This window comes from Ursus maritimus, unplaced genomic scaffold (assembly GCF_017311325.1).
Source record: "Ursus maritimus isolate PB19 unplaced genomic scaffold, ASM1731132v1 scaffold_22, whole genome shotgun sequence".
Taxonomy (NCBI): Eukaryota; Metazoa; Chordata; class Mammalia; order Carnivora; family Ursidae; genus Ursus; species Ursus maritimus.
The window spans coordinates 25,870,432-25,882,516 of record NW_024424675.1 but is presented as its reverse complement, the minus strand read 5'-3'; positions in this window follow the sequence as shown (position 1 = coordinate 25,882,516).

Sequence of the window (12,085 nt, the reverse complement as noted above, 5' to 3'; positions counted from 1 at the left end):
TGGGGGGGGGGAAGGCGAGGCAGAAGCAGTGGGTCAGGGAGTAAATGGAGACAGAAGACAGAGTCTACACTTCCAATAAGTGTAGCTGGGAAGAGGAGGAGACGCGACAGTGTGGCAGCAGATGCAGCCACTCCAAGCTCCATCACCCCTGCCTGGAAGCAGGCAGCCCGCCCGAGGCCCGTGCCGCCACGCCCCAGCCAACCGCCTCTCTCAGTCTCCTAGGTATTGGTGTTCTGGTCTTTTCTCCAGACCCCACCCAGAGGATCCTGGCCCTCTGAGACAAATTCTGTGTGCGCTTTGCTTGGAATATCAATGGGAATGCTCTCGGCATTACCTGCGCTTAAGCTTGGCATCTCTTCCTCCCGCCAGATAACCCAGATGCCCATCAGCCCAGAGGGCATGAGACTGGTACCTGTCGAGGACCTCCTATTTTTCCAATTCCACACACAGTGTTTAGGCTGCTCTTCCCCACGGCCCTGACAGGTTGTCATCACTACATCCATCTGGCTGACAGAAAGAATGAGACTCAGAGAGGTTGAGCAGCTCACCTAAGATCACACAGCACATGGGTGGTAGAAGTGGGGCTGACACCCAGGTCAGCCTGTCCCAAGAGCCTGTCCCTTTGTCCCACAGACAAAGGGTGTGGAAAACACAAAAGGAGGGTGGGAGAGTGAGGGAGGGCAGGGCAGTGTTCTGAACTGCAAAGGGGTGGACCCAGGTTCCAGCCTCAGATGTGCTCCAGCTCTTGTGGCCAGGACAAGTCACTCTTCCACACAGGCCTCAGTTTCTCCAGCTGTACAATGAGCTCTTGGGCCCTAGAAGAGTCAGCAGCAGAGAAAGGCCGTGGTGTTGGGGAGAAGGCAGAAGGGGGTTCCTCTATCATGCTGGGCCCTGGAGGAGTCGCACCCGGGGAAATACAGCCCAGCCCAGCCCAGATGCTGGCTTGGTCACTTTGCTGGAACAAAGACAGCCTCAGCTGCTTCCAGGAGCTGCCCCAGGAACCGCCCCCTTCTTAGTCATCCCAGCAGGACCTGCCATGGGCTAGGGGCAGTGGGGGACTCTGTACAAATCCCTCCTCTTTCTTGGCTGTGGCTGCCCTGTCTGTAACCCCCTCCAGAGAAGCCGTTCTCTGGGCCAGCCTTCTTCCCACCCTCAGCTTTGAGCTCACAGGACCCCTGCCTACCCCTCCTCCCCATCCCCCACAACTGCAGGCCCCCTGGAGCCTCCTGGCTGCCCCAGCAACTCCACGGGAGATGGCTGAAGGACAACCCATTAGAGTCAGAGTCCAGATCTTCCAAAAAGAATCAGAAGTCCAGAGAGGGTAGGTGCCTAAGCAAGGCCACACAGCAGACATGGGGGGCCAGCACAGAACCTAAGCCTCCTGACTCCCCAGCTCAGTTCTGTGGCCCCTTCCAAGGGTTTAATGACAGAAAAGCTTTTATTCTTCTTCATGTCCTTATGTTTCTATCTTAGACCCACATCCTATTTTCTGTTCACAGACACATTTCCAGTCATCCAAATGTTGCTCCCTGAAATGACCATGAGAGACCTGGCTCAGTCCCTTTCTGCCAGCACAGGTGACTTCATTCAGCCTTGTAGATTTTAACACCAACTTCTCCCTCTTTCTCCCTCTCCCCCCCCCCCCCCCCCGATCCCTCCCTCCTTCCTACTCTCTCTGCCCATATTCAACCCATCGGGTTGTCTCTACCTTCAAAACCTCTCCAGAATCCAACCAGTCCTTGCTACCTCCACCTCTGCCACCTGGTCCCAGCCTCCCCAAGGCCTCCCTGCCTCCACCCTTGGTCCCTTCAGCCTGGTCTCCACAAAGCAGCCAGAGGGTCCTGTTAAGATACAAGTCTCTGCTCAAAGCCCTTGGTGGCTCTCATCTCACTCAGAGTGAAAGCCAAAAGCCTCGCTTTGGCATACAGGGCCCCCTATGCCTGGCCTCTGACCTCACCTCCCCCCACTCTCCTCGCCAACCCTGTGTTCCCCCCACACTGGCCTCCCAGCTGTTCTTTCCTTGGAACTCACACACACCCCAGGCCCTTTGCACTTGCTGTTCCTGCCACCAGGAACACTCCTTCTAGATAGCCACATGGCTCCTATTGCCTCCTCAGAGAGGCTGTCCTGGACCTGGGTCCCAATCCCTCATCTAACCCTCCCATCATTCTCTAACCCTTCACCCTGCTTTGTAGCATGTGTCACCTCCCTCCCCCACTGCAGTACATCATACTTACCGGCTGGCTTGGATGAGCCTATCCCTAAAGTAAGCCCAGGAAGGAACACAGTCTCTTTTCCCTACTGATATACCTACAGCCCCCAGCCCAGGGACTGGCATGCAGTAGGTGCTCAATAAGAATTCTTAGTGAGCAAATGAAAGAATGACACCTAGCACCTGCCCCACTGCCTTGAGGGGTGCCTGCCATTTCCAGCACCATTACTGTGGCAGACCAGGTCCTGCCACCCAGGGCGTCAGCATGAAGGTGAATGATCCCAGCAGCAGCGGCAGGTGCTGCCCCCTCCTCTGTGCCAGGCCATCGAGTCTGCCCAACTCTGGGGACTCTCTACTATTATCCCCATTTTACAGAGGAACGACCAGAAGCTCCAAGCAGTAGAATGACTTGTCTGAGGTCAGATAGCCAGCATATGCTAGAGGTGAGATTAAAAGTTAGATCTGTTCGGCCCACAGACCCCCACTCCCCCAAATCTAGCTGCCCCGGCCTGGCATCTAACCTCTCAGGCCTTCAGGGGTCCTGCATGAGGGGCTCCTGGTGCTGCCAGGTCACAGGGAGGGTGGCACCCTAGTGACAGTGCTCCCCTCTTCCACACACTCATGACCGACCTCTGGGGGCAGTAGAGGCCTCATACTCAAAGCAGTGTAGATCAGACAGTGAGGGACTGCGTCCCCCTCTGGCCTCTGCAAAGGGGAGAGAGAACCCCTCAGCACACATCATCTCCCTGTCGTCTGCTGTTGGGAAGCACTTAATAATCACCTACTGTGTGTGGAGGACGGTGCATAGGCCTGTCTGATGCTTGTAGGAGCAAAGTGGTGCTACCTCCCCACCTGCTGGTACGGTGGGGAAGCCCCTTGCCAGCCATCACGTCATCGGATTCTCCCCACAAACATAACAAGGAAGTAATATCAGGCCCATTCTACAGACCAGGAAAGTGAGGTATGCATCTCCATCAGGCATCTGAGGAAGCTAAATTCTGAGTCTCAGGAGCATCAGGACGGTGTGGGTGCTAGCGTAGGGAGGGAATGTCCCCAGGTCCAGGAGCGTGGATGAGATCACAGAGGGCTACCCCTGCTGCCCTTCCCAGAAGGGACAATCCTCACCATGACCCAGACCCTTGCTTCCACTTCCCCAAGTCCCTGAGACACTCATCCCCTACCTCACTTGGGCCCCCATATCCATGAGAAGACTGCTTCTCCGGTACATGAGAAACTGGTACCAAGAGTGAGATGGGGCCAGCTGGGCCCAAGGTCAAGGTGAGGGAAGGGAACAAACTAGGCTTGGCACATGCCCGCCTCCTGCCTTCCCGTGCAGATTGCTTTCCTATCCTCAGGTTCCTCCTCCAAGCGGCCACTCAGGACCTACAGGCTGAAAAGGTGACCACTGTGAGCCTGTGGTGCACTGGCTTGCTTGGCAGCCCGTGGGGGTGAGGGGCTGGTGTGAGCACCACCATGCCCAGAGGGCTTTTTGCTCCAGGGGCAGGAAAATAGGGCCAGGGTGGGGAGGACGTCGGTGTGTAATCCACTTCCTGGGGATGCTGGAGAGGTTGCTCTCCCCAAAACATGCTGGAGAATTTAGCTTCCCAAGAAATAGCCATTATTTATTGATGCAATGACTATATACTTAATTATCCAAACCAGAACACTTAAAAGATTGAAAGGGAAGCTGTTAATAATTACTCCAAGGCTGACCTGGGAAAATCATGACATGGGCACATTATTTGTGGAACACCTACTATGTGACAGGATCAATGCTGACTAGTTCTTGTGCCACATCGCTTTCTCTCCTCACTGCGACCCATGGAAAGATACTGCACCCACCCTCGCCTGCTCCCTGTTCCTCCTGAGTCTCAGCCACTGGAGTCCCTGCCTTGGGCGAAGATACTGAAAGCTCCAGTTACTAGGCATAACCCCTCACCTCCTGGACCCCATCCCTACAATAATCAACCCGTTCTCAGCCACTGTGAGTTCAGCATGGATTCATTTCACAGGGAATACATTTCAAGGTCAGGGTATGAATGAGTTTTAAGAGGACAGAGGTGGGCAGGGAAGCACTGAGGCTGAGGAAGCGGATATGTGGGGGTGGGGGTGAGACAAATGGGTCCTAAGACTTTGGCGTGATGGAAGGAAAACAGAGAAAGGGAGTAAAGGGGACTGTATAAGACATAGCATTCGAGGCCCTTGGCAATCCAGACAAACCCCACCTACTCCTCTGAATATACCATCTACTCACTCATCCCACACCACACACCAGGCACAACCTGTTTTTCCTGCCTCCATCACTTTGTGCGTGCTGCTCCCCCATCCATGATGCCATCTGCCAATCTCAGCTGGGCAACATCCTCCCCACCCCTCAAGGCCTGGTAGAAACACCACTACCTCCAGGAGGCCTTCCCTGATGGCTCCTCTCTGGGGTTTGCCCCTCCCTCCTCTGAGCCCAGCACCTTGTTCAGGTTTCCTGTGCCTGTGGAATGAGGCCCTAAGTCCTGCTGAGAATGAACAGGGCTGTCTCATCAGCCCGCCCCACCCATGGCTGCAAGGCAGTTCATCACTGAATTCCTCAAGGCCGCCACAAGAGCTTCCCACCACAGATGACAAGCATGGGGTGCCCATAACAAAGCAGACCCTGGACTCTGTCCAGAGAGGTTTAGATCTCAGGAGTCTTAACTGGGCCAGGGATTTGCATTGTCAAGTCTCTCCAAGGGATTCCAATGCACGTTGAATTTCAAGGCCCTCTGACAAAGCAGGTGAACAGTAAATGTCCACTAGGATGAAAAAAAATGTAATAGAATTAGGAAGTAGTTTCCCCTGACATCCTGAAGGAAAGCCCTATGGTGAGGGCTGGCAGGAAGATTCTACTCACTCATTCACCATTTATTATTTTTTAAGTAAATTCTACACCCAACGTGGGGCTTGAACTCACAGCCCCAAGATCAAGAGTTGCATGCTCTACAGACTGAGCCAGCCATTTATTAAGCACCCACCAACCAGTAACAAAGACAACAGCCAACACTGACCAGCATTCATCACGTGCAAGGCTCAGTGCTCATACCATCTGAGCAAATCTTCAAACAATCCTACAGGGCAGGCGCCATCATTCTCCCCATTTCACAGATGAAGAAACTGAGGCTCAGAGAGAAGTGACCTGCCTGAGGTCTCACAGCCAGTAAGTGGAAGAGCTGGGATTTGAACCCAGGTGAGCTGCCCCTAGAGTCCACATTCTAACCACGTCAGTGTGCACCAGCCCTGGGATATGGCCATGAAGAAATGGCCCTGTCCGCAGTTTGTCTGCTAGCAGGGAAGAGACATCAAACACACAATACATACTTTCAAATTATGGCACTTGTGAGATAGGAAGTGATTCTTCCAGAAGACAATTGCTGGGGGAAAGGGGACCTATTGCAGATCTCCCTGAGGACGGTCCCTTTGCCTCAGTTTTCTCGTCTATATAATGGAGCAGTGGGGCCAGCTGATCCCTAAGAACTTCGCAGCTGGCACATCCCAGGAATCCAGCCTTCTTTTTCTGAACCTTTGTTTCCTCTTCTGTAAAGTGGACTGGGAGGAGAGCAGAGTCAGTGGACCAGACTGCAAAGCCACCAGTCGAGAGAGGAGCAGTGGACCCTTCAAACTCAGCCCTGGGCTTCCTAAGACCAAGTCAGCCTGGTGTTCTTGGAGCCGGGTCTTTGGGAGTGCACCTGCCACCCACTGTCATGGTGATGCCAGAACCCAGGATGGGGCTGTGGTGATGCTGGGACCTAGAAGTGGTGCCTTGGCTCCTCCCCTTCCAAAAGGAATGGGCTCTGCGTCCAGCAGACTCACTGAGCCACTGAAAGGGATAGACATTTGGCTTTGCTACTTCATCCTGAGCCCTGCTGTTGCCATATGGTTAGGATGAGGTGGAGGGCCCCAAACCCCTGAAAAGGACCTGCCATCCAGGGCCCCAGGCATAGCTGAGGCCTAATTCTGCCTCTCAGCCAGGGGGCGAACCTAGTGCGCTGTCCGTGGTGCTGAAACCCCAGCAAGGCTCTTCAGACGGGATCCCCTCCCCCTCCAGTAGCCAGCTCTGCTGGAGGCTGGGAATTCAAGAAGGGAAATGAATACCTAGGGACAGGCAGAGGACTATGGCCAGTTGGGCTCCACATCTCCCAGCTTGTGATTTCAGGGCAGCCCTTTGCCCCTCTGTGCCTCAGTTCCCTTAATGTAAAATGGGGACAGTAACCATTCTGACCTTGGGTCTGAAGTGAAGAGTGAATGCAGATGCAGTACAGGGTGCATGGAGGGGCCCAGTGAATGCTAGCTATTACTGTTAGATTGTGTACTTGTTATTCTCAGAGGTTAACTGTAATTGGACACCTGCTGTGTGCCTGGTCTTCCAAGAATTTTACCTGCTTCTACTCATAGAAGTCCTTTAAAGTAGTACTAAAATGGGGATAAGAATACAGATGAACATTCTGAAGCACAGAGAGGTGAAATCAGCTGCCCAAAATCACAGAGCTAGTGAAATGGGGAGCAGGGATTCAGACCAGTGAACCTTCCAAACCACTGAATCTATCCTACTCCACTCCCACTGTCCAGATGGGGAAACTATGGACCAGTACCAGACAGAGTCTTGACTTACCACAAGTCCCCAGAAAACCCAGGGTCCCACCTCTCAGTCAGATCTCTTCCTACTGCTCCCAGCCAGGCTCCACCCAGCAAGGTGAACAGGACTCCCCCATGCCCATGGCAGCTAGAACTGCCGGCAGGCAGCTCTCTCCAAGGCGATCCCTCTGACCTGCTGAAGGGTCCTCTGTCAAAGGCAGAGACGTGAAGTGGCCCAGAGACAATGTGTGTCAGCAGCAGCCACAGGCTTGCAGCCACTCCGTGCCTGCCCGTGCCCTTGCCAGCAGGCATCCGAGCGCCAGGGAGAGGGCGGGGCCAGGGCAGCACTGCTGGGGCCCCTCTAGCTCTGGCCTGGTTTCCCAGCAAAGAGAAGACCCAGGCATGCACCCAAGCTGCTCCGTCCCAAATTTCCTGCTGCGTGGAGTGCACGCACGCAAGCATGCACTCACAGATATAGTTCAAATCTGCCCAACAGGGGGCTCCTGGTAGCCTCAAAACCCCAATCTTTTCCCTTGAGGAGGTGCAGCCTTTATCTCTGGTGGGGATACGGGCAAGTGAGGTATTAAGGAGTGGTGGAACCCAGAAACCTGGCTTCCTACCCTAGCTCTGTTCCTTCTAAGCTGGGTGACCTTGAGCAATTTAGAAAGTTGGTCTGATGTGGTAGCGCCTCTATGAAACAGGGTTTCTGGGCCTTGGTGTGGGGCACCAAGCAGAGCACAGACTGGAAAGGGTTTTGAGACATTAGAATTTGTCACTGCCCACAGGGGGCTGAGAAGCTTAAAGGAGAAATCCGAGGGACAAATCCCAGCTCCAGGGTTGGGTCCTCCCTAGCCACTTTTGTCCCAAAGTCTGCAGCAGCCACCTTCCCAGGCTCCCCTTTTCCCACATGTCCCTCCAATTCTCTTTCACATAGAGGTGGGAGGTGTCTTTGGAAAATGTAAAGCCCAGCTGCTTAGCACACTGCCAGAGCCTCCAGTGCACTTAGGTGAGGGCCAAACTCCTGGCTGGGGCCTACAAAACCTCATGGGGTCCGATGAGCCTCTGTTCCCTCGCCAGCATCACTTTCCCCTCCTCACCCCTCATTCAGCCTCAGCAGCCACCTGTCCTCCTTACTCTTCCTTGAACAAACAGCCTCTGTCCCACCACCTAACTCATGGTCCTGCTGGTCCCCCCACCTGGCTCAGTCTCCCCAGCATTCACATGACTGGTTCCTCCATCCCTCAGTGCTTAGCGTAAATGTCACCTCCTCTGAGAGGCCTTCCCCGGCTACCCTGAAGTCTAAAGGACTTCCCAGCACCACACAATGGCTCTGGCTTTTGTTTTCTGCTGCCGTTACAGGAAGAAGCCTCTCTGCTGGCAAATAACAGGAGCACAAAATGTGTGCTCCAGACAGCTTGGGGTACACCTCTACCCGGCTGCAAGTGGCAGAGTAACAACTCCTGACATTGAGGAATCCCTCGGCTAAGTGGCCTTGGGCATGTCACCTGCCCTCCATGAACTTCAGTTTCCCCACCAGGACCATGGGGCAGAGAAGCCAGGGTCTGAGCCCCTTCCTGTTGGCCGTGGTGGCCTCCTTCCAAGCCCCGCCTTACATTGACCCATTTTTCTGAGGCTTCTCCGAGCTCAGATAGTTGCTCTCTGAGGGCCCCAATCCCATAAATCACAGCTGATTTCATGGAGCAGGGCGGCTGCTGGCGCCCAGGCATTTTGTGGCCATTAATCAACATTGGCGGTATCGAGGCTGTTGCAAGGCAGCTTTGCAGGAGCTGGGCCTGGCCTTCAAGGCTGGGGAACCTGACAGGCTGAAGTGCCCAGCCCCTAACAGACTCCCCTTACCCTGCCAGGTCCCTACGCACCTGTCTCCCCTGCCTTTCCCACTCCCCATTCAGTCAACACGTATTCCCATTACTCCCTGTGGAGCCACCCTTTCAGCTTCCCAGGTCCTCACAGTGTGCAAATAGACAGGAACCATCCTGTACCCCCACTTTATCAAGGAGGAGTCTGAGAGGAGCAGTGACTTGCCCAAGGTCACACAGCAAGTGTGTGGAGGCCCTTGGATCTAAAGCTTCTGGTCTTTGCCCCTCTCACTGGGGAGACCCCAGCCCACGGAGAGGAAATGGGGCAGCACGTGGAGCCACTGCCCAGCCCCATACGACCCCAGGAAGACCCCAGCTGGGTGCTGTGCCTGTATTCACAGTCCCCTCTCCTGACCTCAGGGGTCCGTTCCAGCTGCCAGGGGTTCCTGGGAAATTAAACCGCTCACCCCCGACGCCCTGGGACCAACAGGCTGCCTTTGTTCCCCCACTTCAATCTGCTCAAAGAAATGAGAAAATCGAATGAGGTGTCCCTGGGGAGCTGAGCCTATACTGCCAGTTGGCAGGAAGGCAGGAGGCTTTCATGGTGCCCACTGGGTGCTGAGGACAATGCCCCAGCAGCATCTAAAAGGCCCAAAGACGAAAACTAGGGTGACAGGCCAGCTCTTCCCTCAATGTCTAAGTGACTAAGGGAGAAGCCTGGCTTTTCATCTATTCACCCAACCAACACTGACCAAGTGCCTACTGTGTGCACCTACTGTGTGTGTCAGAGTAAAGGGAGCACAGAGACAGCCTGGTGGCCTATGCATGCAGGCTCTGGGCAGAATGCCCCCCTCAAATCCGCCTCCTCCTGCAGGAGCCTCCTGTTTCCTCTTCTCTAAAACGGGAATGAGGGAAACCATGCCGCTCTCGCAGGGCTACTGAGGGATCGCAGGCTTACAACGGTGGCTGTATCGTGCCTGGCACACAGTACCTGCTCGGTAAGTGCCAGGTATTTCCACTGCTGCTGTTGGTCTATGCCAGGCACCGGGTGAGAGCACTGAACGAGACACATGTGGACTCTGAGCTCACAGAGCTTACTTTCTAGCAAAGACGAGAGACAAAACTGGTAAAATATAAGTGGCAAAAAACGTCCCAAGGGCCTGGGACTGAAAAAACTAGGGGGCCGAGACAGGGTCACAGAAGGTCCCCCTCTGAAAAGGACAAGAGGTAAGATAGGTAAGAACTGGGGAAATGTTGTGGGCAGAGGGGAAAGTTGGGCAAGACCCCTGAGGTAGGCAGCAGCTTGGTATAGTGTCCAAGGACCTGAAAAAAGAGCTGTTGTAGGCAGGGAGGACTGAGCAAGGGCGAGTGTGTTGCCTCTGTGGGCCCCGGTTTCACTCTCTCTGCAAGAGGGCATGGAAGGACTTCCAGGCTCCCCAGAGCTACCACGGGAACTGGAACCAGAGCCCGGAGGAGCATGGGGGAGCACTGGGAGGTGCTCTGGGAAGCCTGGCCCAAACTGCAAGCATGTGACCTTGTCCCCTTCCCCTTCACCCCCTAGGGCTGACTCAAAGCTACCAGTGGTGCCTGACTCACTACTTCGGTGACAGCTAATTATGCCGCCCCCTCCACCCGCTGAATCTCAGCACCTGCATGAAGCACTTTGGCTCCTGACCCCCCTCATGGATCCAGCCTCCTGACAGCCCCCTGAGGGCCAGGCCTAGGTGGAAGGCCATCTGGGAAGCTGCTTCACCACCACCACCACCACCCCCCGCCCCCCCCAACTTCTCACATTTCTCAGTACTGCCCCCTGCCCCCTAGGGACTCACAGACCGGACACATGGTGGGATGGGGGCACAACCCACACCTCCAATCTGGTGAGGCCACTTTATTGCCCACAGGGGCCACAGTGGTCTGAGATCAGTGGAGACCCCTGACCTAAGCTGGAGGCACATGTCTGAGGGCTCTGGATCTGGGCCTAGAGATTGTAGGGAGCCCCTGGTGGCATCCTCCCTGAGCCTCCCCATCCCCCACCACGTGCCCCTGGAAGGGTGAGTCACTTAAGTCCCGTTCACGATGCCTCTGCTCCTGTGAAGCCAGCCACGTGCAGGCAAACCACAAGTTGGGGCCCAGCCCTCCGTGTTGGGGGGGTGTTGCAGGGACACTCCTCTTCTGTACCATCCCCACTTCCGTAACCTCCAGAATTTCCTGAGAGAGGGAGGGAGTGCAGGGACTGGCAGGCAACCAGGAGGAGGGAGGAGCTGACACTGGGGACGTGAGGGATGCCCCACACCACTCTTACTTGGGGCGCCATTCCCAGAAGGAGAGGATGTTGTGAATCTAGGCCTCCCTCTACCACCAAGGAAAGACACCACCCCTCTGAGGGCAGATTAGCATATTCATGAAGGTTGTCATGACCATGAATATGCTAATCAGACACCACTGGCTACTAGAGATTCCTCTGCCTTCCCTGCTCTAGCCTCCAGCTCTGCTGCTGCCACACATGCCCCCCTTCCTCCCACCCCTGCCCCCCTTCCATCTGGCTCACCATGGGACAGTCTCCCAGCCTTTTCCCAGGTCTTCCAACTAGCCCTGCTCCCTTCTGCCTCAGCACATTTGCCATACTGTCCCTGCTGCCACAATGCCCTTCCCTCCCTCTTCACTGGGCGGCTGTCCCTCATTCTTCAGAAAGTAGCTCAAATGAGGCTTCCCCAGGGATGACTTCCCAAACCCCCACAAGGTGGGGACCCTCCACTTTATTGCATGGTTGCATTTATTTTTGTGGTCGTTTGATGACTGTCTTCCTCACTGGACTGTCTCCCTGAAGGCAGAAGATGGTCTGGACAGGGCCTTGCGCACAGGTAGTGCTCAGTAAATATTTACGAAGTGAAGGATCGGTGTTTTGGGCTATTGTTCCAGCAGCCTCCAGACAGGCCTCTCTGCCTCCGCCTCGCGTTCATGGCTGATTCCTCACCAGCACCCAGTTCTGAGCAGACAATGCTCCCCACCTGTGTCCGCTACATCACATGCAATTTAAGAAGCCTCCCCCTTGCTCCTCTGACCTGCTCCCCACCCTCCTGCTTCCTGAACAGCCAAGGATGATGAGGTTCACTCCGTGCAGGCCACAGAACTAGGGCAGGAACTTAGGCCTGCCAGGCCCCTCCCTCTCGGGGCCTCCGCTTCCTCATCCTGGAATAGGCTAATCCCCATTCCTCCTTGGCCTAGTGATGAGGAGGAAGGGAGAGTGAGCAAGGTAAGGGGCTCTGGGTGCCTGAGAGGGTCACTGGCTCCCCCCTATTCCTAGCCCAGGCAGCAGGCCACAACCAGCTTAGGTCTTCTTCCCCTAAGGGAAGGTCTTCTTCCCCATTTCCCCTCCCTTCCCCTGCATTCCCCTCCCAGGAAATGCCAGAGAAGCTGGTGTCCCCACATCCCATCTAGGCCTCAACCCCACCCT